The following is a 26,909-nucleotide window of genomic DNA, read 5'->3' as shown; positions in this document are numbered from 1 at the left end:
TTTGTTGGTTTCCCACATAATTGGCCTCTTCCCAATCACCTCCTTCAATGCCTACTTCCTCTTGATCTTGTGTGTGTATTGCAGTCACTTGCTTTGTTTCTAATTGCCTGGTAAGTTCTGCTAGTTGCTTGGCAAACACCTTGTTTTGGGCCAGAATTGTATCAACCTGGTTCAGCTCCATGACTCCCTTAGTGTTGTGCCTTTCTGATGCATAGTAGTATTCATTTTCAGCCACTGTCTCGATCACTTCAATGGCTTCTTCCACAGTCTTTTTCTTGTTCAATGAACCTCCTGATGAATGGTCTACAGCCTTCCTTGATTCATAAGAGAGCCCATCATAGAAGATGTGCAATTGCACCCAATCATGGAACATGTTTGGTGGGCATTTCCTTGTCAAGTCCTTGAATCTCTCCCATGCCTCGTAGAGAGTTTCACCATCTTGTTGTCTAAAAGTCTGGACCTCAGATCGAAGCCTATTGACCTTTTGTGGAGGGTAGAAACGTGCCAGAAACTTGCCTTCCACCTCATCCCATGTGGTTAGACTCCCCCTTGGGAATGATTCCAGCCACTTAGCTGCCTTGTCCCTAAGTGAAAATGGGAACAAGAGCAGTTTATAGGCATCTTCCTGGACTCCATTGGACTTCACAGTGTCACAAATTCTCAGGAATTTTGTGAGATGTTGGTTTGGGTCTTCATTAGCATTTCCTCCAAAGGAACAATGATTTTCCACCAATGATATTAGCTGTGGCTTGAGCTCAAAATTGTTGGCCTGAATGGGTGGTTTCTGGATGCTACTACCACAATTCCCAGAGGTTGGGTTTATGTATGAACTAAGAACCCTCCTCTCAGGAATGGCATTGTTTCCATCAGCTCTCTCATGGTTGTGAACTTCTCTATCCATGTTGAGATCTAGAGCTTCCTCAAAATTGTCCTCAGATTCTCCTTCAGATTCCTCTTCTCCCACTACTATCTTCCCTCTTGCTTCCCTTCTAAGTCTATGAAGGGTCCTTTCCGGTTCGGTATATGGAGGAGTTGATGTCTCTCCTCTCCTACCTGTCATACAAGAACACAGCTCAAACACAAACAAGTAAAATACTCTTGGTTAATGGAAGAGTATGGTTAGATCAATTGAGGAATTAAATCAAACAGTTAGTGAGTCAGTGAGTTAGTTGCATGAATTTAAAGGCATAAAGAAGGAAAGCATGTAACCAAGTGCAGAAATTAAAATTCAACAAATATCTAGAACAGAATTAACAAAGCAAGAGAAAATTGCTCAATCTAGTTAGCTTCCAATTTGAGAATTGTCAATCGAAAACCAATCCCCGGCAACGGCGCCATAAACTTGATGCACATAAACTAGTTATGCTACGATTTAGGAAATTGCACGATCGGCAAAATTCCTTCCGGCAAGTGCACCGGTTATCGTCGTCAAGTAAAAACTCACAATAGAGTGAGGTCGAATCCCACAAGGATTGGTTGATTGAGCAATTCGGATTAGAAGTGTGTTCTAGTTGAGCGGAATCAAGAATTGAGATGAGAATTGCGGAATGTAAAATTGGCGGGAAAAGTAAATGACAAGAAAATTAAATGGCCGAATCTTAAATTGCATGAATTAAAGAGCAGAATGTAAATTGCTGAAATTAAAAGGGAATGGGGGTGATTGCAAGAATTGAATTGCAGAATGTAAAGAGAAAGTGAAATCAGAAATGGGGAATTCATTGGGTTTAGGAGATATTGAAATCTCCGAATCAAAACATGTATATCTCTTCCTCAACCAATGCATTCATTGAATTTTGCTTGGCAATCTTATATGATTGGATCCCAATTCCTTGGCTCACCAATGCTCTCTAAAAACAAACAAATTCCCAATCCCTTGGTTTAAATGTTCATAAGAAGAGATGATGCTTGATCACTGATTATACCACACAATTTCATGAACCACAATTTGGTAGGATTACATGTCACAATATCCATCCAAACCCCAATCCAATCCACTGTGAGAAAGCTTCTCTAGCATGAATCCTCCATTCCTTTCCCAAGGCTCCGAAGGATTCCAAGTATGAGTAGTCTCTTTCCCAAGACAACTACTCAATGGAATTAGATCGAGAAGCTTTCTAACAAAATTCAAGAGAAAAGATTGAAGAAGAAGATAAACTATTATTGATTCATTGAATTACAATAGAGCTCCCTAACCCAATGAAAGGGGGTTTAGTGAATCATAGCTCTGAATTCAATTACAAAGAAAAGGAAAAACTAGCTCAAAGTGAAAGTAAAGTCCTCTCTAACTTAACTTCTATCCTATTTATACACTTTCTATATTGAGCTTCAGTTGTGCTTCTTGGGCTTTGAGGCCTCTCCTTGCTTTCCTTTTGCCTTGGGTTTATGATCCATAATCTTGATGAGGTTGTTGATCCAAGTCCTGTAACATTTATTGAGCCAACTTAGTGATAATCAAATAATGACACATGACTCAACAAATTGAGATTTCAAACTCATCAATCCTTCAGGCCCAATCCCATAAACCATGATATTCAATTGGGTTTCATACCAAAGTAAGTTTAAGTTAATAATTGTGCTCAAAGACTAACTTAAATCACAATATTTTTGGCCCAGAAACCCTTTTCAAGAGTGGCGTTTAAGTTGTAGTTTAAGCTTAAACTGCAACTTAAACGCCAGATACTTCCAGTGAGGCCATTTGTAAAAGCACGTTTAAGCTTCAGTTAAGGTTAAACTGAAGCTTAAACGTGGAAATGGAAGAATGGTAGCCCTGGAGAGTAATGTAGTCGAACACGTTTAACCTCCAGTTTAAGGTTAAACTGGAGGTTAAACGTGGAAAAGGAATGAGGCATCCTGGAGGTCGAACACGTTTAACCTCCAGTTTGAGGTCAAACTGGAGGTTAAACGTGGAAGCTTGGAATGGTGGCCCTGGAGGTGTCGAACACGTTTAACCTCCAGTTTGGGGTCAAACTGGAGGTTAAACGTGGAGGTGGAGAGAGCAACCCTGGAGTGGAGAAACTATCGAACACGTTTAAGCTCCAGTTTGAGTCAAACTGGAGCTTAAACGTGGAATGGCCCCTGGTACTCTTCCTGGTTCTGGCGTTTAACCTCCAGTTTGAGGTCAAACTGGAGGTTAAACGTGGAACTCCTCCCTGGGTGGCTTACTCATTCTGGCGTTTAACCTCCAGTTTGAGGTCAAACTGGAGGTTAAACTTCAATCCCAGCATTTCTTATCCTTCATGATTTTGGCGTTTAAGCTCCAGTTTAGGCTTAAACTGGAACTTAAACTCCACATGTTATATACAAGCTTCCTTTATTGATTTTGTTGCTTCCTTGCTTAGCCTCTTCTTCCCTGAAATCATCCAAACAATTGCATCAAAGTCTTGCAAAATTTCATGAGAAATCTTTCATTCATAGCATTTAAGTAATATAACTAAAACTCATGGAATTTGCATCAAAATCATATTGTTTGGATGGTTCATTACTTTGTTCTTCATTTACCCATTTTTGGTTACTTTAAGCTCAAGAAAATGCATAAAACAACTAAAACTAACAGAAAATTGCTAGTGAAACTAGCCTATGATGCCTTGGCATCAATTGTATTCTATAATTGTTGATTGGTTAGATGAAGAACAAAGTTATAGAAAGGAAGAATAAAAAGAGGAATAGAGTGATTAACCCAATAAACACTGAGTAACTAGAGAGTAAACACAAATCCAGTGAGGATTCAATAGCTCATTAACATTTATCTCTGTTTGAATTATCTAATTGTCTTGCAAATGTTTCTTCTCCCATCTCAATTGTAAAAGTGCTTATTGATTATCTAAGGCTTGGCCATATATACATATATGACTCCTTGAGAATGTGAATTAATTTAACTACCTGTAAGCTTTATATATGAGTGAATAAATTAGAATTGCATAATGCATCATTCATGTAGGTAGTTGCATTTAGAATAGGTTGCATTGCATAACATTCCACCACTTTAACCTTACCTTATTCTTTACCTTGGATTTAGCATGAGGACATGCTATTGTTTAAGTGTGGGGAGGTTGATAAACCCATATTTTATGATGTATTTTGTGCTTAATTTGAGTGATTTATTCAATCCTTCACCCACTTATTCATATTAATTGTATGGTTTTACTTTCCCTTCCTTATTATGTGATATATGTGAAAAACATGTTTCCTAAGCTTTAAAATTAATTATTTTAATTACCTTTATTTCCATTCGATGCCGTGATTAGTGTGTTGAGTAGTTTCAGATTTTCTAAGACAGAATGACTTAAAGGATGGAAAGGAAACATACAACATTGGAAGGAAAGCACAAAACGGAGCTTCTAAGGAAATTGGCATCCCCGCGATCGCATGGGCGACGCGGACGCGTGCCAAGCGCAAAGAAGCAGCGACGCGGTCGCATGACAAACGCGACCGCGTGGCAAGAAAAAGCTCCGAACGACGCGACCGCGTGACCCACGTGGACGTGTGACAGAGGCCACGCACTAGAAATTGCAGAAAACGCTCATAGCGAATTCTGAAGCCCTTTTTAGCCTAAATCCAAGTCCAGAAGGCATAGACCAGAGGTTATGAAGTGGGGGAATGCATCCATTCAGGGAGAGCTCGCAACTTTTCACTTTCCATGATTTAGATTTAGTTTTGAGGGAGGTTCTCTCCTCTCTCTCTCTTAGGATTAGGATTTAGGACTTCTCTTAGTTTTTAAGAGTGACTCTCGATCCAGGTTTAATATTTACTTTAATCTATGTTTCTATGCTACTTTTACTTTAATGCTTTTATTCGTATCTATAAATGTTGCCAGATTGGCTTATGAACCGTTTCCATGTTATGATTTGAATTAATGATTATTTGAGGTATTTCAGTTTATTATTGTTCTCTTTGAATTAAGATATTTTTGCTTCCCATCTAAGGACATTTTTATTCCAGCAATTTTACTTTTTCTCCTTTTGGTCTTGGTTAAGAAATCAGTAACTCAACATTATCAAACTCAGCATAATTGATAATCGTTATCTTGCTAATTGAACTGAACTTCAATAATCCCAACTTTTTCTTAGGAAATAAATAGGATTCGAAGGTCAAACTAATTAGTCCCTTGACTTTCCTTTGCTTTAAAGGTTGACTAAGAGGAATTAAGATTCAACTTTCATTATTGTTGAGAGGTATAACCAAGTTTGACTTCCAATTTCTCTTACCCTGCCAAAAGTTGCTTTACAGTTATTTATTGATGTTTATTGCCATTTAAATCACTTGCTTCTCATCTTCTAAACCCCGATTACAACCTTTATAGCCAATAATAAGAACATACTTCCCTGCAGTTCCTTGAAAAGACTACCCGAGGTTTGAATACTCGGTTAATAATTTTTAAGGGGTTTGTTACTTGTGACAACCAAAACGTTTGCACGAAAGGGATTTTTGTTGGTTTAGAGACTATTCTACAACGCGACTATTTTTATGACATTCTTTACTGGCAAAAATCCTGTTCATCAGCAACGCCCTTTCGATGAGAAGAAATTCAAAACCTTTCACCATGCATTGCAATATGGATGGATGGTTGATAAGGATCATATATGAGCTAGGCTTTCAAGTCAGAAAAACTGAGTGCCCCGAAATCACGGAGAAGGTGAAAAAGAGGAGATGGGAGCTCCTTACTGACCTAGTCATAAAAGTAAATGCAACTCTTGTAAGAGAGTTTTATGCAAATGTAGTCAGGTATGATAAGGCAGATGACTCCTATATAAGCTTCGTGAGAGGGGTAACCGTGGACTTCAGCCCCATGAGCATCATGAGGGCGTTAAAGCTACGGGCCATATCATTTGCAGAAGAAAGCTATCACTCCAGAATAGATGGCAGCCCCAATCATGACCAGATTGTACAAGATATTTGTATGCAAGGAGCTGATTGGGTACGAGATCCTCAAGGGAAACCTAAGTTCATCAAGAGAGGGGACCTCACCCCTGAAGTAAAGAGGTGGTTTGAAATTGTGAGGAGATCTATCCTTCCTGCCGGGAATAACTCAGAGGTGAATCTTAAGAGAGCAACAATGGTGCAATGTTTACTAAAAGGGGGAGAGATCAAGGTCCATGAACTGATAGCCCAAGGTATTAGAAAGATGGCTAAAAAGAGCGATTCTGGAGGAAGGATAGGCTACCCCAGCACTATTTTTCGTTTGTGTGACAGGGCTGGGGTGGTGTTCGAGGATGAGGACACCGAGTAGATAAAAGTGGGCATCCCAATTACTATTTGACGGATGCATGCTGTTGCATCTCCCTTACCTTAAAGAAAGCCAAGAAAGAGGCCAGCCCATCAAGTAGTAGAAGGACAAAACTTAGAGGAGCAAGCCCCTTTAGACATGCACCAACTACAGGAAGCCATTGATGGCTTATTTAGACAATACTTGTAAAATCAAGGGGCACAGAAAGAGTTACAGTTACAATTGGTAAGCCGTCAAGAAGAATTACTTTCTGGATGGATGAATCGACAAGGGGAATGGCAAAAGCAAATGATGGAGCAGCAACTGGAACACGTGAAACATTGGGGTGAATCCTTCCACAGGATAGAGCAAAGGCAAGATCAACAACAAGAAGACATCCAAAAGCTAGTCAACATCCAAGTACATCAAGGTGCACACATACATGAAATGCATCGGAAAAAATTGGAACAGGCAGAACTCATTGACGAATACAGAGCGTTCGCAGAAGGAGTTTACATGAACGAGACTGGACATCATGTAAACACTCAAGCCAGGCTCGGATACTTAGTTGGACAACTGCCTGTACTGCACCCGGGAATCACAAGATATGAAGAAGTAAAGGATGAATTAGCGCGAGAAGAAAGAGAGAGGGTAGAAAAGAGTCATGAATCAGTAAGGAAGGCACTCAAGGAGTAGAAGAAAGCCAGACTAGCACGGATACGAGGAAACACAAGTGGACACAAAGAGGACAAACAAGAGGGAGAGCATGAGCACCCCAATGAGTAAAAGGTGGTGGAGTTCCCTCTTTGTTCCATCTTTTTCAAAGCTTTAAATAAGGAAAATCATGTAAATAGAACATGTTTCCATGGTAGTTTAGGATTTTAAATTTTGCCTTTAAGTTGTCATTGCTTAGGTCTATGCTTGCTAGTCTAATGTTACTGCTGCATCTTCACCTTGCTTACTTGTATGCTTATCCTTTTGAATCAAATAAAAAGAGAATGTATGCTATGAAAGACCAGAGTAAGGTTCATATTGTGGAGTAAGTTCCTAAGTTTGTGGTGTGGTAATAGATTAGCTAAGTTGGTTCACCAACAAGGTAGGAAGGCAACTATCTGTCCTGAAGTCATATGCTTGAAACACACCCCATGAGACCAGCTAAATAACAAGATCCTAATAAAAAAAAAGAAAAGAACAATAAGAGTTGAAAAAGAAAGAAAAGTAATAAGAAATAAGTTTAGGCACCAAGGGCTTGAATCTTAAGGGATGTGTCTGTGGTGCTCTTGTACCAAGGATCTGCTTGGATGAATAAATTCTTAGGAGTGCTTCATCACTTGGTAACTTAGGTTAACTAACCCGGGATTATCAACTGAAAATTCACTATCAAGAGCAACCTTGTTACTGAACATTTAGTAACCCAAAGAGGTGATGGACACCAAGGCCTCAAGGAAAGAAAATAACAAACCATGTGCCTGTGGTGTGCATGTATGGGGGAGAGAGACTTGAGGGAGTAAGTCCTTAGGGGTGTTTCAACATGTAGCACCTTGAACCAACTGGTTCAGGAGTGTTGGCTGAAAGCTTATTTTCAAGAGTCGCCCCTTCACAAAACACTTAGCCTAAGGATGCAATGAACTTTGAAAAGACAAAGGGATCAACAAATAAAAGTCTCAAGGGTTGCAATCAAGTGAGTATTCCAGGGCATGATAAAGGTCTAAAAGCCAGTAAAGGAATGAACCTAAGTTGCTATGCATGAAACCCCATAAAACCAAGGACATGACTTCCACAATAATGATGCATTCCTCATCTCATTTCATTCATCATTCTCATGTTTCAGTACTTTCTTAGGGACAAGCAAGCTTTAAGTTTGGTGTTGTGATGCCAGGGCATTTCGGCCAGTTTCACTGACCTTTTCTTTACTGTTTTAGGGTAGTTTCATGCATTTTCTTAGGAAATAAACAATTTTTGGGTAGAATTTTACTTACATCTTGATTCAAGCAAACATTGTGAATTTTATATGATTTCATGAGAATTATGCATGAATTTAATGACAAATTGGATGATGCATGACTCATAACTTGGATTAGAACTTTGATGCACTTTATTTACTTGATTTCAGGACAAAGGAGGCAAAGAAAAGCCACATTAGTAGCCACGTTAGTCTAACTAACGTGACCACTAACGTGGAATGGGAGCTAGCTTGCAACATTAATGAGAAAAGTGATCGCCAATAACGTCTTCGAAGTCATCAAAGCCCACGTTAAATACCACGTTAACTACATTAACGTGGTAGTTAACGTGGAGAAAAAGGAAGCTCCAAGCATTAGTGGTAAAAGTGAGTGCCACTAATGCTCCAAAAAGGGCAATTGGCCAAGTTAAGAGTCACATTAACTCAGTTAACGTGAAATCTAACGTGGAAGAGAAAGATAATGCCAATGTTAGTGACACTCACCTTTGTCACTAACATTGGACTAAGCCCATATTGGCTACGTTAAGAGCCACGTTAACTTATTTAACGTGAACTTTAACGTGGAAGGAGCAAGGAATCGCCAACGTTAGTGACACTCACCTTTGTTACTAACGTTGGACTAAGCCACGATGAGCCACGTTAGTTACCACGTTAATTACATTAACGTGGAAGCTAACATGGAGAAAAGGGATAATGAGCCAACGTTCGTGACACTCACCTTTGTCACTAACGTTGGAGATGGCAATCAACACCACGTTAGTGGTCACGTTAATGTAATTAACGTGAGGCACTAACGTGGGAAAGGGGCGTTTTGGAGCGTTAGTGAAAAAGGTAGGTGTCACTAACGCTCTCGAAGATTTGGCAAGCCTACGTTAAAGGTCACGTTAACTATACTAACGTGAACTCTAACGTAGGGAGAAAGGAGTACTCTCAACGTTATTGGGAAAGGTAAACCCTAGTAACGTTTGCGATGGGCCAAGAGGCAACGTTAGTGGTCACGTTAGTGCCACTAACGTTGAAGTTAACGTGGACCATTTTGGGTTAGGAACGTTAGTGAAAAAGGTGATTGTCACTAACGTTCTCGACCCCACATTTTCACTTAACGTTAACACCACTAACGCCCTAAGCTAAAGTCCATGCCTACTGCACACTTTCTCTGCAAGTGAAGCTGAGCCCACTAAAGATGATAACTGCTTCAACTCAAGATCCAAAGGCCCATATCCAAGACTTGAAGAGCCAACTAGAAGATCAGAAGAGTAGTATAAATAGGAGTAATTTTGAACTAGAGGAAAGCTTTCGGGAGGAGGGAGAACTACTCTCTGTAAAATTTTACTTTCTCTGCAACTTCTAGTTTTACTTTCAGAATGCATTCTCCAACTTTATTTTCTATTCCTAGAGCTATGAACAACTAAACCCTTTTCATTGGGTTAGGGAGCTCTGTTGTAATTTGATGGATCAATAATAGTTTTCATTATCCTTCCTCTTTTTTTTCTCTTGATTTTACTAGAAAGCTTTCAATCTTCATCCAATTGGGTAGTTATCTTTGAAAAGAAGCTATTCATACTTGGATCTCTTTGGAACCTTGGAAGAGGAATGAAGAGATCATGCTAGAAATGCTTTCTCATGTTAGACCAAATTGGGATCTGGATGGATATAGTGACATATAATCCTACCAACATTTTGATTTGGAAATACATGTGGTATAATCAGTGACCACACTTCATCTCTTCTCATGAGCAACTAGACCAAGGAATTGGCTATTGATCAAGAATTGAGAGATTGAATTACCAAGGAATTGGAATTCAATCACTTAAGATTGCCAAGGAGATCAATGAATGCATTGATTGAGGAAGAGATGAAGATGAACTTGATCCGGAGAATACAACATCTCCTGAGCCCAATGAACTCCCCATTTCTGATCTTACCCATTCTCTTTAACTTCTGCAATTTACTTTCATGCTAAATTCCCCATTCCCCATTTAAGATTCTACAATTTACTTTCTGTCATTTATATTCAGCTCTTTATTCCCGGCATTTACATTTTCTACTATTTACTTTCCTCCATTTAATTTCCTGCAACTCTCACATCAAATTCTGCTTAGCTGAACTAGAACATTCCTCTAATTAAAGTTGATTGACCAATCAATCCCTGTGGGATTCGACCTCACTCTATTGTGAGTTTTTACTTGACGACAATTCGGTATACTTGCCGAGGGAAATTGTTGAGAGACAAGTTTCCGTGCATCATGGACATATCCAATTCTTTTGCTTTTTTCCATGTGTTCTCCATTTTGCATTCTTTCCTCTTCACTCCTTTGATCCTTCATAGCCTTTTCAACCTAAAATCATTTAACAAACAAATCAAGGCATCTAGTGGAATCAAAGATGAATTGAATTTAGCTAATTAAAGACGTAGAAAGCATCTTTTCACACTAAAGTGCAAATTAGGAGACAATCATGAAACCAAGCTGTTTCATTGAATAAATGTGTGTAAAAGCTTGTAAAATCCCCTAAATCAAGCACAAGATAAACCCTACAAATAGGGTTTATCAGGATCCCTCTTGTGCCTTTGTGTCCTTGGGCTTCCAAAATCCTAGACTTCTCATGTAATTTCTTTCATCCTCCTTATGCTTAGCCAGAATTTCCTCTTGTCTCGCACTTAACTCCTCCATTCCTTGCATGGATGTTGGGTATCCGAGGTTCAAGGCTGCCACAGCATTACACAAGTGATTTAGCTTCTTGTGTGTTGATATCATATTGCCTCCTTGAAATGGTTCTAGCATCATAAAGATGCCTAAACTCAGCAAGGTTCCTCTGTTGCCATCTGTTTTGCTCCACTATTTTGTTGAGTGCACCTTGCATCTCTCCCCAGTCAAACTGATCTTGCTGCTCCTTCCTCATGTGCTCCATACTCCCTTGGAGTTGTTGTATGTTCTCATTCACTTGGTCCCATTGTTTTTGTTGTTCTTTGAGTTGGTTGACATCCTCTCTCAGGTGGTGTATATCTCCTCTCATTTGGTATATGTCTCCTTGCAATTGCTCCCAATTGAAACCTTCAGGAAATTGTTGGTATTGATGGTATGGTGGTGGTTGAAGTGCCAGGTAGTGTGGTTGATCTTTAGCCCCTTCTTCTTGTTGTGATTGTTCTTGTGGTATATGAGCATGAGCTCTGTGTTCCCTAGCCCTCTGAAGTGGGTTAACAGCTACCACTTTGGCTATCTTCTTGGTAGTTATGGGCTTCTCTTGATCCACTAGCACCTCATCAATGATCTTCTCAACCCCTGCTTCATCACATAGCCTTTGGATGATGCTGGGGAATGCCAACCTTGTGCTATCCTTGGTGCTTTTCAGCACCCTATTAATGTTGCTGGCAATCATCTCCCCAACATTCACGTTTTCTCCCTTCATGATGCTGTATATGAGCACAGCCCCCTCTAATGTCACCTCGGAAATGTTGGATGTGGGATTGAGAGACCTTCTCACAAAGTCCAGCCACCCTCTGGTCTGGGGGCTCAAATCTCTTCTCCTCAGCTGATTGGGTCTTCTATCCTTGTCATTTATCAACTGCATATTCAGCACGCAAATTTCATTTAGGATTTCATCAAACCCTGGGTCTTGTTGCTTCATCCTCTCTTTATAACTTCGGGTGGCACTTGTTTGCTTCACCATCAATATCCTATCTATGTTGGAGGGGCTGTAGTCAATGGCCTTCCCTCTCATATAGCTAAGATAGCCATAGGGTTGCCCGGGCTGAGGCACTGCATTGGCATAAAATTTTCTAACTAAGCTCTCCACCACCTTCCTTGGTTGGTTGCACAAGAATGCCCATTCCCTGCTGTTGATTTCCCTGATGATTTTAGGATGCTCATTCCTCCCAAGTTGGAAGCCAACCTCTGGAATGATTTGCCTCTCACTCACCCAACCATAAAATTGGTTTTGGTTGAATGATGAGAGAAACTTGTATTCATTGTGACTTGAGGATCCTGAGGTTGGTTCCTTGGTCTTTCTTTTCTTTGATGCTGAGGCTCTTAGTGGTGCCATTGGGGTGATAGAAGAGGTTTGAAAGGTTGAAGAAAATTGAAAGAGAGTAAGCAAAATAGGGTTTTGCTACAACACCAAACTTAGGACTTGATTATCCCAATCAAGAAAAGAAAACAGAAGATAGTAAAGAGAAAGAAAAGAAAGAAGAGAGAGAGTGAGGAGGTTCTGTTGCGGTGGGGTTTGGGTTTTGAAGTGTGGAGAGTGGTGGGAAAAATGAGTGGCTTTTATAGGGGTGAAAAGTGTAGTATGTGGGGTGGAAAGTGGGAAGTAAAAGCAATTCAATGTTTTTCCACTTGGAAAGTGGCGCCTAGCATGGGAAGAGGTGCCAATCCTTATCCCTTTTGGCTTCCTGCATGTATTGAGTTTCAAAGTGCAAGTACACTTTGACTCCTTGCTTAATGAGCTATCAATCATGTGGGCCCCATCCTTTCTCCTAAAAAATGAAAACCGAAAACCCTATCAGTAATGACAAAAGAATCCGTCACATTCCCTATATTATGAGTCATTTAAATTGCAACTAATGAGTGTCCCTTGGGACACCAAACTTAATCTCATTGCATCTAATAAATTGGGTTCATCATTAGATTTTAAGGTGTTCATAAGCGTGAAATAATTTCAATCCTTTCACATCCCTTTCTTTCTAATTCCTTCTGAACACCTTAAAACCAACTTTTATGCACCCACTAATTTATTAAGTGCTTTCAAACTTGAATGGTATTGGGCTTGCTAGGTGATCTTCATATGGTGATGGCCACACCAAACTTAATCTCTGGGATTACTTCTCAAAATTAATTCATTCAAATGGTTGTAGGCCTAGATTAAGTGGGTTAGTGGCCACACCAAACTTAGCTTTTTAGCTAGTTCTCAGCCCAATTACTCATCATCAGTAAGTGTGTTCATCAAATTGCACTTTCAGAAAAAGAAAACAAATTGAAGATTCTCTAACTACCAAACACTTAAAATTGATATTTAAACTACCTAACCTACCACTTACAATTACTTCTAGAAAGCAAGGAAACAAAAGTATTAAACTGGATCTTGAACTCTCTAAATTAACAATTTTAAGCTACTTCTAAAAAGTAATAAATCAAAAGGATATAAGTGTTGGGGTGCCTCCCAACCCGCTTCTTTATCATCACTAGCTTGACGTTCTTCCTTCTTTAGTTAAGGTTGTAGCTCACTCTCTGCTCATCCAGTGAGTCGCCCAAGTAATGCTTGAGTCTATGGCCATTCATAGTGAAAGTTCTCTGTGTTTTGTCCTCCATGAGCTCTACATGACCATAGGGGATACTTTAAGGATGGTAAAGGGTCCTGATCATCAAGACTTAAGCTTCCCCGGGAAGAACTTGAGTCTTGAATTGTACAGCAGCACTTTCTGACCTTCTGTGAACTCTCTCCTTGCTATCTTTTGATCATGCCACCTCTTTGTGTTCTCCTTGTAAATCTTGGCATTCTCATATGCCTGATTTATGAATTCTTCCATCTCATTGAGTTGCATTAGCCTTCTTTCTCCAGCAGCTTGATCATTAAAGTCCAACATTTTTAGAGCCCAAAATGCTCTATGTTCAAGCTCCACTGGTATGTGACAAGCCTTTCCAAACACCAGTTGGAATGGAGACATCCCAATAGGTGTCTTGAAGGCTATCCTATAGGCCCATAATGCATCATCCAGCTTTTTGGACCACTCCTTTCTTGAATTTCCAACTGTCCTTTCAAGGATTCTCTTGAGTTCTCTGTTTGATATCTCAGCTTGCCCGTTGGTCTATGAATTGTATGGGGTTGCCACTTTGTGCTTGACTCCATACTTGAGTAGGAGTGTCTCAAGTTACTTGTTGTTGAAGTGTGTCCCTCCATCACTAATAAGGGCTCTAGGAACTCCAAATCGGCTGAAGATATTTCTTCTCAAGAAGCTTATCATAACCTTGTTGTCATTTGTTGCTGTGGCTATAGCTTCTACCCACTTTGACACATAATCTACAGCCATCAATATATAATTGTTTGAGTAGGAAGATGGGAATGGTCCCATAAAATTAATTCCCCACACGTCAAACAATTTTATTCCATTATAAACCTCTGTGGCATCTCATTCTTCTTATTTGGTACAACAGTGATCCCTCCTTTCTTGGGGACTACTTGCACAAGGCTTACCCAAGGGCTATCTGAGATGGGGTAAATGACCCCTGCTTGCCACAACTTTAGCACCTCTTTTTGTACTACTTCATTCATTGTTGGGTTTAGCCTTCTCTGTTGCTGTCTTGAGGGCTTTGCACCTTTTTCAAGTAAGATTTTGTGCATGCACATTGAAGGGCTGATCCCCTTTAAGTCTGCAAGTGTCCACCCTATAGCAACCTTGTGTTGTTTTAGTACTTGGATTAGCTCCTCTTCTTGTTGTTCATTCAAACTTGAATTGATGATCATTGGGTATGTGTTGTTATCACCCAAGTAAGCATATTTCAAGCTTGGAGGCAGGGCCTTTAGTTCCAATTTTGGTGTCTCCACTTCCATGTTACTTGTCTTGTCCAGCATAATTGGTCTTTCCATAGTCTCTAGTGGTAGTTCACCACATGGAGCTTGTTGATCTTGCTTTGTGATTACTTCACATTGTTCTTCCTCTAGGACTCTTTGAACAAGATCTTCAATTGTGTCCACCATCATGCATTCTCCAATGGATTCCTTGGGGTAACTCATGGCCTTGAAGACATTGAAGACTATCCTCTCCTCATGCAATCTCAAGACTAGCTCCCCTTTTTGAACATCGATAATGGCTCCAGCAGTAACTAGGAATGGCCTTCCTAGGATGATTGATGTGTTGGCTTCTTCCTCCATGTCAAGAACAACAAAATCAGCTGGAAGATGAACTCTCCCAGTTTCACCAACAAATCGTCCACTACCCCATGAGGAAACTTAAATGTTCTGTCAACCAACTGGAGTGCTATTCTTGTTGGTTTGGCTTCCTCAATCCTCATCCTTTTCATCATTGCCAAGGACATGAGGTTGATGCTAGCCCCCAGATTGCACAATGCTTTCTCAATGTTGATATCACCTATGATGCAGGGAATTGGGAAGCTCCCAGGGTCTTTCATCTTTTGAAGAAGTTTCTTTTGTATGGTGGCACTGCACTCCTCAGTCAACACTATGGTTTCTTTTTCACCCCAGTTCCTCTTCCTTGTCATGAGCTCCTTTAAAAATTTAGCATAAAGTAGCATTTGCTCTAGTGCCTCAGCAAAAGGTATGTTGATCTGGAGCTTCTTGAAGATTTCTAAGAATCTAGAGAACTGGTTGTCTTTCCCATCCTTCCTCAGCCTTTGTGGGTAGAGTGCTTGTGGCACATAGAGTTTTAGAACTTGCTTTGGTGAGGATGGTGCAAGGGTCTCTTCTTCTTTCTTGGTTTCAGGTTCCTTTGTAGCTACTTCGTCTTGGTTGCTCTGGCTTGGGGGTGCTTCTTCTACAATCCTTCTACTTCTTACTGTGATGACCTTACATTTCCTTCTTGGGTTGGCCATGGTATCACTGGAAAATCTAGGTGTAGACATTGGTATTTGTTTAGACAAGCTCCCCACTTGTGCTTCCAATTTCGAAATTGCTGCCCCTTGATTTCTTATGTTGGATCTGAACTCCTCTTGGTTTGCATCTATCTTTCTTTCAGCTTGTATTTGTCTCTCCAGGATAGTGGAAATGGTTCCTGTCAGTTAGGCTGACAATTATGCTATGGCAGCCTCCAATTTTGAAAAATTGATGTTGGTTTCACATGGTTCCATAGTTGAGGATGATGTATCTTGGTGGTGGCTGTTGTGTAGTTGTTGGTTGTGTGAGTTGTGTGAGTTGTGGTATGGTGTATTGTGTGAGTTGTGGTAGGATCTGTTGTTGCTTTATTGATGGTTGGGGTTGTGGTTGTTGTATTGGTTGGGTTAGTATGGTTTGTGGTCTTGATTGTGGCTTTGTTGGTTTCCCCACCCAAAATTTGGGTGGTTCTTCCAACCTGAGTTGTATGTCTTGGAGTTTGGATCATATGGTGGTATAGATGGGTTGTTCACATAGTTAGCTTGCTCCCATTCACATTCAACTTCTGGTGCATCTCCTTCTTGTGGAGGGACTTGGGCTTGAATAGCTGAGACTTGATTCTTCTCCACCTTCTTGGTTAAGGTTGCTAGTTGTGCAGTGATCACCTTATTTTGGGCTAACAAAGCATCCATAGAATTGAGCTCCATTACTCCTCTCTTTTGAGTTTTATCTGAAGCATAGAAGTACTCATTCTCAACTACAGTCTCTATGACATCTATGGCTTCTTCAATGGTTTTCTTGTTGAGTGAGCCCTCTGAAGAATGATCTACTGCTTGCTTTGACTCATATAGCAGTCCCTCATAGAAGATGTGCAATTGCACCCACTCATTGAACATATCCGGTGGGCATTTCCTTGTCAAATCTTTGAACCTCTCCTAGGCCTCATACATGGTTTCACCATCTTACTGTCTGAAGGTTTGCACCTCAGCTCTTAGTCTATTGACTCTCTGTAGAAGCTAGAATCTTGCTAGAAACTTGTTCACAACATCATCCCAAGTGGTCAAGCTTTCCTTGGAAAATGCTTCCAGCCACTTTGCAGTGTCAGGGTGTACACCATTTGACTTTACAGTGTCGCAAATCCTCAAAAATGTAGTGAGATGTTGGTTTGGGTCCTCTTGGGCACCCCCACCGTATGAACAATTATTCTGGACAAGTGTGATGAGTTAAGGTTTCAACTCAAAATTGTTAGCATGAAATGTTGGCTTCAAGATGCTACTACCACAGTTTCTTGGATTTGGGTTGGTGTAGGAGCCTAAGACTCTCCTTTCTTGCCCAACATGATTACCAACATCTTCTCTAACATGGTTATGCACCTCTTCCTACATAGTAGTTCTCAGATCTTCCTCTAATACTTCCTCTCTAACTATGCCTTTGCCTCTTGCTTCCCTCCTTAATCTAAGGAAGGTCCTCTCAGGTTCACTATCGAAGGAGGATGAAGTTTCTCCCCTTCTACCTATCATACATTCAACAACAGCAAGTAGAGAACGAGTGAAGGAGGCACTCTTGTTAAAATTAGTGGTTAGCTGGATGATGCAATTAATCAAACAGTTAATAGAGCAGTAAAAGAATGGAAATATGAACAATGAATAACTAAAATGACCAAAGTAGAAACAAAATAAAAGAAAAAAGAAAAAAATTAAAGAAATGAAAAAGAAATAGCAAGGTAATTAAAATGCTTAATCTAGCTCCCCATCAATTTAGTTATTGTCAAATTTAAACCAATCCCCGGCAATGGCGCCATAAAACTTGATGACCGGAATTCACTCCCCATATAAAAATGATGAATACGTTCTTTTGGCAAGTGCACCAAAATTATTGTCAAGTAATTACCCACAGTAGAGTTGAGCAATTTTAATCAATGGGTGAATTAGTCAAGCTGAGCAATATAGAGTGTGATTGCAGAATTGTAAATGAGCAGGAATGTAAATGACTCAAAAGTAAAGAGAAGCAATAAAGTGCAGAAAAGGAAATGGCAATAATGTAAAGTGCAGAAACATAAATGACATAATCATAAATGGGAATGGAGATTGACAGAATATAAAGAAAGCTATAAAAAATGTGGAAGATAAGAATATGGGGAATTCATAAAGATCAGGAGATGTAGTTCTCTTTGGATTAAATCCAGCTCATCTCATCTTTAATCATATAACTCATTGACCTCTTGGCAATCATGATTGCTTGAGCCCCAATCCCTTGGTGACTCAGTCTCTTAAATCTTGATAATCAGCCAATTCCTTGGTCTAATTGCTCATGAAGAGAGATATGCTTGATCCCTGATTATACCACACATCCTTGTAGATCCAGAATAGAGGGTGGATTATATGTCACCATATCCAATCACCAAAACCTAGATCTACTCAAATGTGAAAAGGGACTTCAAGAATGATTTCATGTTTCCTTTTGCAAGGTTCCCATGAAACCCATTTTGCATTCAACCTCTTTCCTAAGATGATTGAACACTAGCATTAAAACAAAATTCCTTCTAGCAAATCAAAGAGAAGATGAAGAAAAGAAGAAATTCACTATCATTAATCCATCAAGTACAACAGAGCTCCCTCTCTCAATGAGAGGGAATTTAGCTACTCAAAGCTTAGAGAAAAGTACAAAAGATGGAAGAGATGATGTGAAAAGTAAATCTAACTATACTTCAACAAAACTACTACCCAACCACCCCTTCTCAGTACTTTCAGGGGTTATTTATACTACTCCTAGCACTAGAATAAAGAAAATACAAAAGAGAAAAGAAAATTACAATTTCGAGGTAAAGGAAAACTCAATAAACGTGACCTTCCAGCTTGGCGTGTGACAAGCGTTTAACTGGCGTGCCACACCCAGCTTGCAATTTGGCTTGGCGCGCCACACCCAGCTCTTCAAATGGCACACCGCATGTGTTGGTGTCCCTGGTGTGCCACGCGTTCGAGCCCAGGTGGCACGCCCAGGGTCTTCTTAAGCTTTGGTTGGCCTAGCGTGACATGCCTTCGAGCCAAAGTGGCACACCCAGGCCTTTTCCTTCTTCTCCTCTCTGGAAAGTTGAACTAGCATGGCACGCCCAGGGTCTGACATGCCACACTCCTTGTATGTACTTCACTCTCTTCTCTGGAATATAGAACTGGTGCGCCACGCCCAGCATTCAAGTGGCATGCCCAGGTGAACAATGAGGGTTGGCGTGCCATGCCTTCGACCTCAGGTGGCACGCCCAGCTTTGCTTGGCCTTCTCTAGTGTTGGCATGCCACGCCTAGGTCTTCAAGTGGCACACCAAAGTGAGGATGAGAGCTGGTGTGCCACTCCTTCGACACCAAGTGGCATGCCCAACTTTGCTTTTGGCCTTCTCTAGTGTTAGCGTGCCACGCCTGGGTCCTCAAGTGGCAATACCAAGTGAGGATGAGAGCTAGCGTGCCACATCTTCGACACCAAATGGCACGCCCAGCTTTGCTTTGGCCTTCTCTAGTGTTGGCGTGCCATGCCTGGGTCTTCAAGTGGCATGCCCAAGTGAGGATGAGAGCTAGTGTGCCACGCCTTCGACACTAAGTGGCACACCTAAGTGCTTGGACCTTCAACCTCTTCTCTGAAAATTTGTACTGATATGCCACGCCTTGATGCTCAAGTGGCACACCCACCTTAAGGTGGCTCCTTTAAGCTTGGCGTGCCACGCCTGGGTCTTCAAGTGGCATGCCCAAGTGATGGTTTGGAGCTGGCGTGCCACGCCTTCGATACCAAGTGGCTCGCACAAGTGGTTGTCCTTTCTGGATTGATGAACTAGCATACCACGCCCAATGGTTCAAGTGGCACACCCATAATGTGTGATGGTCTTGGCGTGCCACGCCCAGCTTGGCGTGCCACGCCCCTTTTATGGCCTTTAGCATTGCTCTCCGGAAAACTATACTGGCGTTCCACGCCCAGCTTCTGGCCTAGCACGCCCATGTAAAAGATTGAATCATGCTAATCTGGAAATCTTTACTGGCGTGCCACGCCCAACTCCTGGCGTGCCACGCCCACACACTTTTATGGCGTTTGCTCCAAGTGGCACGCCAGTTTCACATGCCCAGCTTTGTTTTGTTGTTTTCTTCCCTTTTTGTTGCTCTTTTCACTTGAAATTCAGTATAAACCCATTTCAAAGCAATTTACCAGAATATTCATCAATTAGTTCATGAATTGTAATGATTAAATGGGATTATGCTCTTTTATGGTCCTTTTAGTCAAGAAAAAAGGGTAAATGATGCAAGTCATCAGTGAACTTGCTTGTTAGATCAGTAGTTTGATCGTTCTTTGACCTTCTCTTTTTCATGGATATGATCCTTTGTTTCTCAGTCACAATCCTCCTTTTAGTTCTTGTATTTACTGCCTTCACATCTTTGATCTCAAGACTTAGGTATTGTTGGATAGTTGGAGCATCCTCTTCATTAAGAGCTTCTTGAATTGGTGGTTCAATGAACTCACCCTCTATGCAACTCTCTGTTTCATTGGAGTGTGGACTCCCTTGATTGGCTTCCTCCCTTTCTTCTAAATGATGTTGCATTGACTCTTTCGGGAGTGAGTTTGCATGTTTCTTTGGCACCCCTAGTAGCCTCTGTGGGTATGGAGCTCTGGGCTTATATATTCTCAAAACCTCCTCCTTCTTCATATGAATCTCACTTAGTATGGGTGCCTCTTTTTCTTGTTCTTTTGATTCCTCCCCTGTAACCTCTATTTAGTCATCATCTTTCTTGCTAAGTATCACTCTGAAGTGTTTTGCTATATGGTTTAGATTTGCTTCCAGGTTTCTGAAGGTGATGGCTTGTTTTTCTGTCAATGCTCTGGAACATTAAATGAATTCCTCAGTTTCTGGAGAGAGTAAAGTGGTCTCTTCAAATGATCTCAACTTTTCAATGACTTGTTCTTCAGAAGAGGATTGTGCTATTTGTCTCAATTTTTCTTCATACTCCCTTGTTGCTATTTTCTCCTCTTCTTTTATCTTTATTATTTTTTCAAGGAGGAGTTCTATCCTAGCAAGTTGATCTTCTTCTCTCTTTCTTCTGAGTTCTTCAAGGATGAGTTCTGCCTCAGCAAGTTTATTTAAAGGAGGTTGTGTAGGTTGTGATGGTTGATTGTGGTTGGATGGTGAATGGAATTGGTTATTTTGTGGTTGTGTGTTCTGAGAATAGTCTGACCCTTGTGGGTAATGGAATGAATTTAGTGGACTGTGAAAAGGATTTTGTGTGTAGTGGAATGAATTTTGTGAATGGTGGAATGAATTGTATGGGTCTGGAAAGGAATTTTGTACTAAGGCATACTCAAATAGTGAAGAATTTGGACATGTAAAATTAGGAGGTGAGGTTGGATAATTAAGAGGTGATGACTCTTGATGAATGGGGTATGAATGAGTGAAATCCCTTTGATTTTGATCTTCCCAGCCACAACTTGAGTAGTGATCAATTTCACCAAAATATGGACCATTTTGTGGCTCCGAAAAGTATCCCATCTCATGTTCTTGATACTCTCACCCACCATGAGCATAATAATGTGAGTTATTCTATGGTGGTGGAGAGTTTCCCTTGAAACTTGATTGACCAAAATATGACGGATGCTCTTTTATTTCTTGTAGCAAGCTCTGTTTTAAACAATAATCACAAAAAAAAATTTGAATCTTCATTGTCATAAATGACGGATTCTTAGTGAGGCAATATTACAAACAGCTAGTGCTTAGTATGCTAAAAAGTAGATGAATAAAGAAAAACAACTCAAATAGCAGAAAATAGGAGTAACAAACTGAAACAAAAACTAATTACAAAAGAAAAGAAAAGTGTTCAATCTAGTTTTCCTCCATTTTCATAATTGTCAATACAAAATCAATCCCCGGCAACGGCGCCATAAACTTGATTCACTCGAAAATTGTCTCTCAACAATTTCCTACCGGCAAGTGCATCGGATTATCGTCAAGTAAAAACAGGGATTTGTTGGTTGATCAATGTTAATTGGAGAATTGTGCTAGCTGAGCGAAATCAAAATTGGGTTGAGATTGCAGAATGTAAATTTTGCGGGAAACTTAAACTGCAAGAAATTAAATGACAAAAATTAAAGTGCGAGAAATTAAATGACAGAAGCTTAAATTGCATGAAATTAAATGGGAATGGCGATTAAGCATGAAATTATAGAGCAGAATGTAATGAGAATGGGTAAGATTAGAGTAAGCGATTCATTAGGGTCAGGAGATGTGATAATTCTCCGGATCAAGTTCATTTTCATCTCTTCCTCAATCAATGCATTCATTGAACTCCTTGGCAATCTTAGGTGATTAGATCCCAATTCTTTGGCAATCTAATCTCTCTAAGCATGAACAATTACCCAATTCCATGATTTAGTGCTCATGGGAAGAGATGAAGATCAGTCACTGTTTCTATCACACAAATTCATAGATCAAAGTATTGGTAGGATTACATGTCACTATATCCATCCAAACCCCAATCTAATCCAATGTGAGAAAGCAATTATAGCATGATCTCCTCATTCCTCTTCCAAGGTTCAAAGGAGATCCAATTATAAATAGCTTCTTTCCCAAGATAACTTTCTAATAGGATGAAGAACGAAAGCTTTCTAGCAAAATCAAGAGAAAAGAAAGAAGAAAAATGAAAACTAATATTGATCCATTGAATTACACAGAGCACCCTAACCCAATGAAAGGGGTTTAGTTGTTCATAGCTCTCAGAATGTAAAATGGAATTGAAAGAATTGCAGAAAATTAATATTAGCAACGTGTCAGTATCTCTCTCCCCAGCTAAAAAATTCCCCTTACTATCTTAAATTCTAAGCTATTTATACACTTTCTTCCATTGATTTTCAATCTCTGAATTGGGCTTTTGGCCTTGATTGAATTGGGTTGAAGTTTCTCCAATTGGTTTCCCTTTCTGTTGAGAAGAGATCTGTTTGAATTGCAAAGTTCTGATGCTCACGTTGGAGTCCACGTTTGAGGGCCAATGTTGAATCAAACGCGTCTTTGAAAATTCAGTTCTGCTTGTTGTCATTGGCGTTTGACTCAACGTTGGAGTGCCAATGTTCTTCTACCCATGCGTATGCGTGCATTGCGCGTTCGCGCCCTTGGCATCATAATATGTATCCACACGTGCGCGTACGCTACGCGTGCGCGTCGACTGGCAACATTCCTTCCAACATTGGCCTATCCACGCGTGCGCGTGATGTACGCGTGCGCGTGGATTCTCAAAAGTTAAACCCGCGCGTACATGCTATAGACGTGTGCGCGTCTTTGCGCTTTTTCAAATTCAGGATTTTGAAATCAAGATCACGCACGTTGGCCACCAATGTTTGAGGTAGCGTTATTGGTCCAACATTACCCATCCACGCGTACATGTCTGCTACGCGTGCACGTCGCTACAGATTTTCCAAATCTTCAGAAAGTACATTTTATCACAACGTTGGGGGTAATATTGGCTTGACAACGTTCCCTCCAATGTGGGCACCAGCAAATTATGCAGAAACTTGCTCTGCCTCCTTCTCAACATTTGAGGCAACGTTGGTGGTCCAACTTGGCCACCAACGTTGCTTCTTGTTCATCCTTTCCATGCTCCTTCTTCAACTTCCTCCCATTCTTTCCATCACCTGTCATCAACCAATACATGCATCAAAGCCTTGCTAAAGTCATGAGAATTCTCATCATTCTTAGCACACAAGTAATTATAGCATAATTCTCATGAAATTGCATCAAATTAGCCATGATTGAATGAATCTAGGCATACATAAATTTCTAACCCAATTGCTTACTTATAAGTTAAGAAAGTCCATAAAACCTATTAAAAACAAAGAAAAAGGCTAGTGAAACTAGCCTAAGATGCCCTGACATCAGGAGCTTATTGGAAATTCATGCATTAGTGGAAGTTCAAAGATGAATAAAAGCACAAGCCACCATGACAAGGAGCTCACCATATGTCCAACTTAAGGACAATAAATAAAAGTGCTAGGTGGGAGACACCCCACCATGGTAACATCTTTTCATTATTCCTTTTTGTATATATTGGTAAAATTAGTTTAATTTCATGTTTTGTTTGGATAGTTGGGTTTAATTGGTAGTCTAATATGTTAAATAAGGTTTGATAGTGTTTTGGTAGCTGTTTGGAGGTTAGGAATGCTTGGTTTTGTGCAAGAACTTGGAAAAATTTTGAAAATAGAGCACCATGCCACGCGTGCACGTGACCCCAAGTTTTTCAACCACCCATGCGTACGCCTCGCCCACGCGTATGCGTGACATCTACTTTTTCACCTCCCATACAAATTCCAGAGAGTTGCGCGAGTTTTGGGCTGGAATTGTGCCTCTAGCATAAAGTCCACCCACGCGTACGCGTCGCACCCATTTCACATCACCACGCTTACGCGTCACTCCATGCATATGCATGGAATGCCCTGTTTCATCCACCTTCTTTTCTTCTCTTCTTTCCATTTCTTCTCTTCTCCTCTCTTCTTCCCTTCTCTTACCCATTGATAAACCACTATTTTATGGTATATCTTGTACTCAATTGAGTGGTTTTTATTAACTCTTTACCCACTTATTCATACTATTTGCATGGTTTTATATTTCCTTCCTAATTATGTGTTTTGATTGAAAACATGCTTCTTTGATCTTATATTTGCTTATTATTAATCCTCTCTTATTACCATTAGATGCCTTGATATGTGTGTTAAGTGTTTTCAGATATTATAAGGCAGGAATGGCTTGGAGGATGGAAAAGAAGCAAAAGTGGAAGGAATACAAGAAGTTGGAGAAATTGCTAAGCTGTCCAGCCTGACCTCTTCGCACTCAAACAGCTATAACTTTAGCTACAGAGGTCCAAATGACGCGGTTCCAGTTGCGTTGGAAAGCTAACATCCGAGGCTTCAATTTGATATATAATATGCTTTAGTTTCCCTGACGCTAGGCGACGCAACCGCGTGATCCATGTGGCCGCGTCGCAGTGACGGAAATTAGCGTGTTTGAATTCTTCTCCAGCAATTTCTGGGCTGTTTTCGACCCAATTCGCGGCCCAGAAAACACATATTAGAGGCTATAAAGTGGGGGATTGCATCCATTCATAAACAGGCTCTCATAATTCACTTTTCATATTTTAGATGTAGTTTTTAGAGAGAGAGGTTCTCTCCTCTCTCTTAGGATTAGGATTTAGGACTTCTCTTAGTTTTAGGAGTAACTCTCAATCCCAGGTTCTTTATTTTTGTTTATTTTCCCAATTTAGTTTATGAACTGTTCCAGATTACTTGAATTAATGTTATTTGAGGTATTTCAGTTATTATTGCTCTCTTTTATTTAAATGATTATTACTTCCCATCTGAAGGTATTCTTATTCCAGTAGATTTACTTTTCCCCTTTTGGTCTTGGTAAAGAAATCAATAACTCAGGAATTATCCAACTCAACAGCATAATTGATAACTGTTATCTTTGCTAATTGAATTGAGCTTCAATAATCCCAATCTTTCTTAGGAAATAAATAGGATTCGAAGATCAAACTAATTAATCCCTTGACTTTTCTTTACTTTAGTAAAGGTTGACTAAGTGGAATTAAGATTCAACTTTCATTGTTATTGATAAGGATAACTAAGCCTGGACTTCTAATTTCTCATACATTGCCAAAAGTTTATTTTACAGTTATTTATTTATTTTATTTGTCATTTGAATATACCTGTGCCCATTGCCCAAACTCAACATGCCCCAGTTTACAATCTTCATAACCAATAATAAGAACATACTTCCCTAAAATTCCTTGAGAAGACGACCCGAGGTTTAAATACTCGGTTATCAATTTTAAAGGGGTTTGTTACTTGTGACAACCAAAACGTTTGTAAGAAAGGTTGATTGCTTGGTTTAGTAACTATACTTGCAACGAGAGTTTACTATAACTTCTAAACCATCAATCTTCCTCTCTTCACCCATCATCCAACACTACCATACACCATCAACCATTAGTTAGTTTAGTAAGTTAGCTATTTAGTTAATTTCATTTTTGTTTAATTTTTTAAGTGATAAGTATTGGATTGTTAATTTGAATTGTTGTTTCTTGATAATAAAATTATTCATTGTTGGATTTCTTTATTGAGGTTATACCTTGTTACTTGGTTTTGAGTCCTTAATGCTTAACATTTTTTAAATATCAAGTACATGTGATATTGCCTTCAAGCTTTCTAATTCTTTTGAATTGCATGTTTTGGCCACCATGTGATTTAAAGCATTTCATTATGATTAGGCAATAGTATATTATCAATGCATTTTTTGTTAGGTGATGCTTCTTTATGATTGACCCTTATTTACATCACCTATTTAATGCATTGAGATTTTAGAATTGTGGAATTGGATCGAAAACTTACCTAGTGACATATATTCGAGCTTTCTAAGCTTTGTGGACCATCTTGCTATGTGATTGTTTTTCACTTCTATCTTCTTTTTCTAAGTTCCATAGCATCCATGTGCTCCACTTCTATACCACTTAGGTGTTGCAAATAAACTTCAATATGTGTCATTATTTGATGTGTGAGTCTATATTTCATTTGGTTCATTAAAGTCTACTTACACATCAATCAATGTCCATTCATTATCCAATTCACAATTGCTTGATTAATTGCTTGACTGCTTTCATGCCTCTTCACTACTTGTTAATATCTTAACCTACAAGTCGTTTAAATTATTTCAAGCACACTAGGCTGAGTGGAGTGCATACTTCTTTTGTGTAATTATGACATAGCTTTTTATGCTAGTGTGTGTTCTAAAAATTTTTTGTTAGAACTTGCTTGAACTATATATTGTGGATCATATTTTTGAGCTAAGAACACAAGCATGTGAGTTTTGAGCTTAATTGTTTGGTTACATCAAATAACCACTTATTTTCATTCTTGTGTGTATTATTCTCTTTCTATGATTGTAATCTGTGATTTGTTTGATTCTATATGTCCATTATTTTGTGTATGAATGCACTTATATGATTGAGGCCATTGTTTCAATTAGCTCACTTACCCAAATAGCCTACTTTTCATCAACCATTGTTAGCCAATTTTGAGCCTATTTAAATCCTATTTGTTCTTAATTTTAGCATATTACAAGCCTTAAAGCGAAAAATAATAAATGTCCCTTGTTTGGATCTTTTATTAGCTTAGGCTAGCGAGTGTGTGTATCA

At 39.7% G+C, this 26,909-nt stretch overlaps 2 non-coding genes across 2 annotated transcripts; both read left to right on the top strand.

Annotated features, from left to right (window-relative positions):
• Positions 1–371: 371 nt before the first annotated feature.
• LOC112781931 (small nucleolar RNA R71) lies at positions 372–475 on the top strand. The gene has a single exon (XR_003192677.1). It is a non-coding gene; the product is annotated as a small nucleolar RNA R71 (small nucleolar RNA).
• A 16,122-nt stretch (positions 476–16,597) lies between these two features.
• Positions 16,598–16,705, top strand: LOC112782184 (small nucleolar RNA R71). Its single transcript, XR_003192919.1, has one exon. It is a non-coding gene; the product is annotated as a small nucleolar RNA R71 (small nucleolar RNA).
• The last annotated feature ends 10,204 nt before the right edge of the window (positions 16,706–26,909 follow it).

This window comes from Arachis hypogaea, chromosome 19 (genome assembly GCF_003086295.3).
Source record: "Arachis hypogaea cultivar Tifrunner chromosome 19, arahy.Tifrunner.gnm2.J5K5, whole genome shotgun sequence".
Taxonomy (NCBI): domain Eukaryota; kingdom Viridiplantae; phylum Streptophyta; class Magnoliopsida; order Fabales; family Fabaceae; genus Arachis; species Arachis hypogaea.
This window is presented reverse-complemented; position numbering and strand designations above follow the sequence as displayed.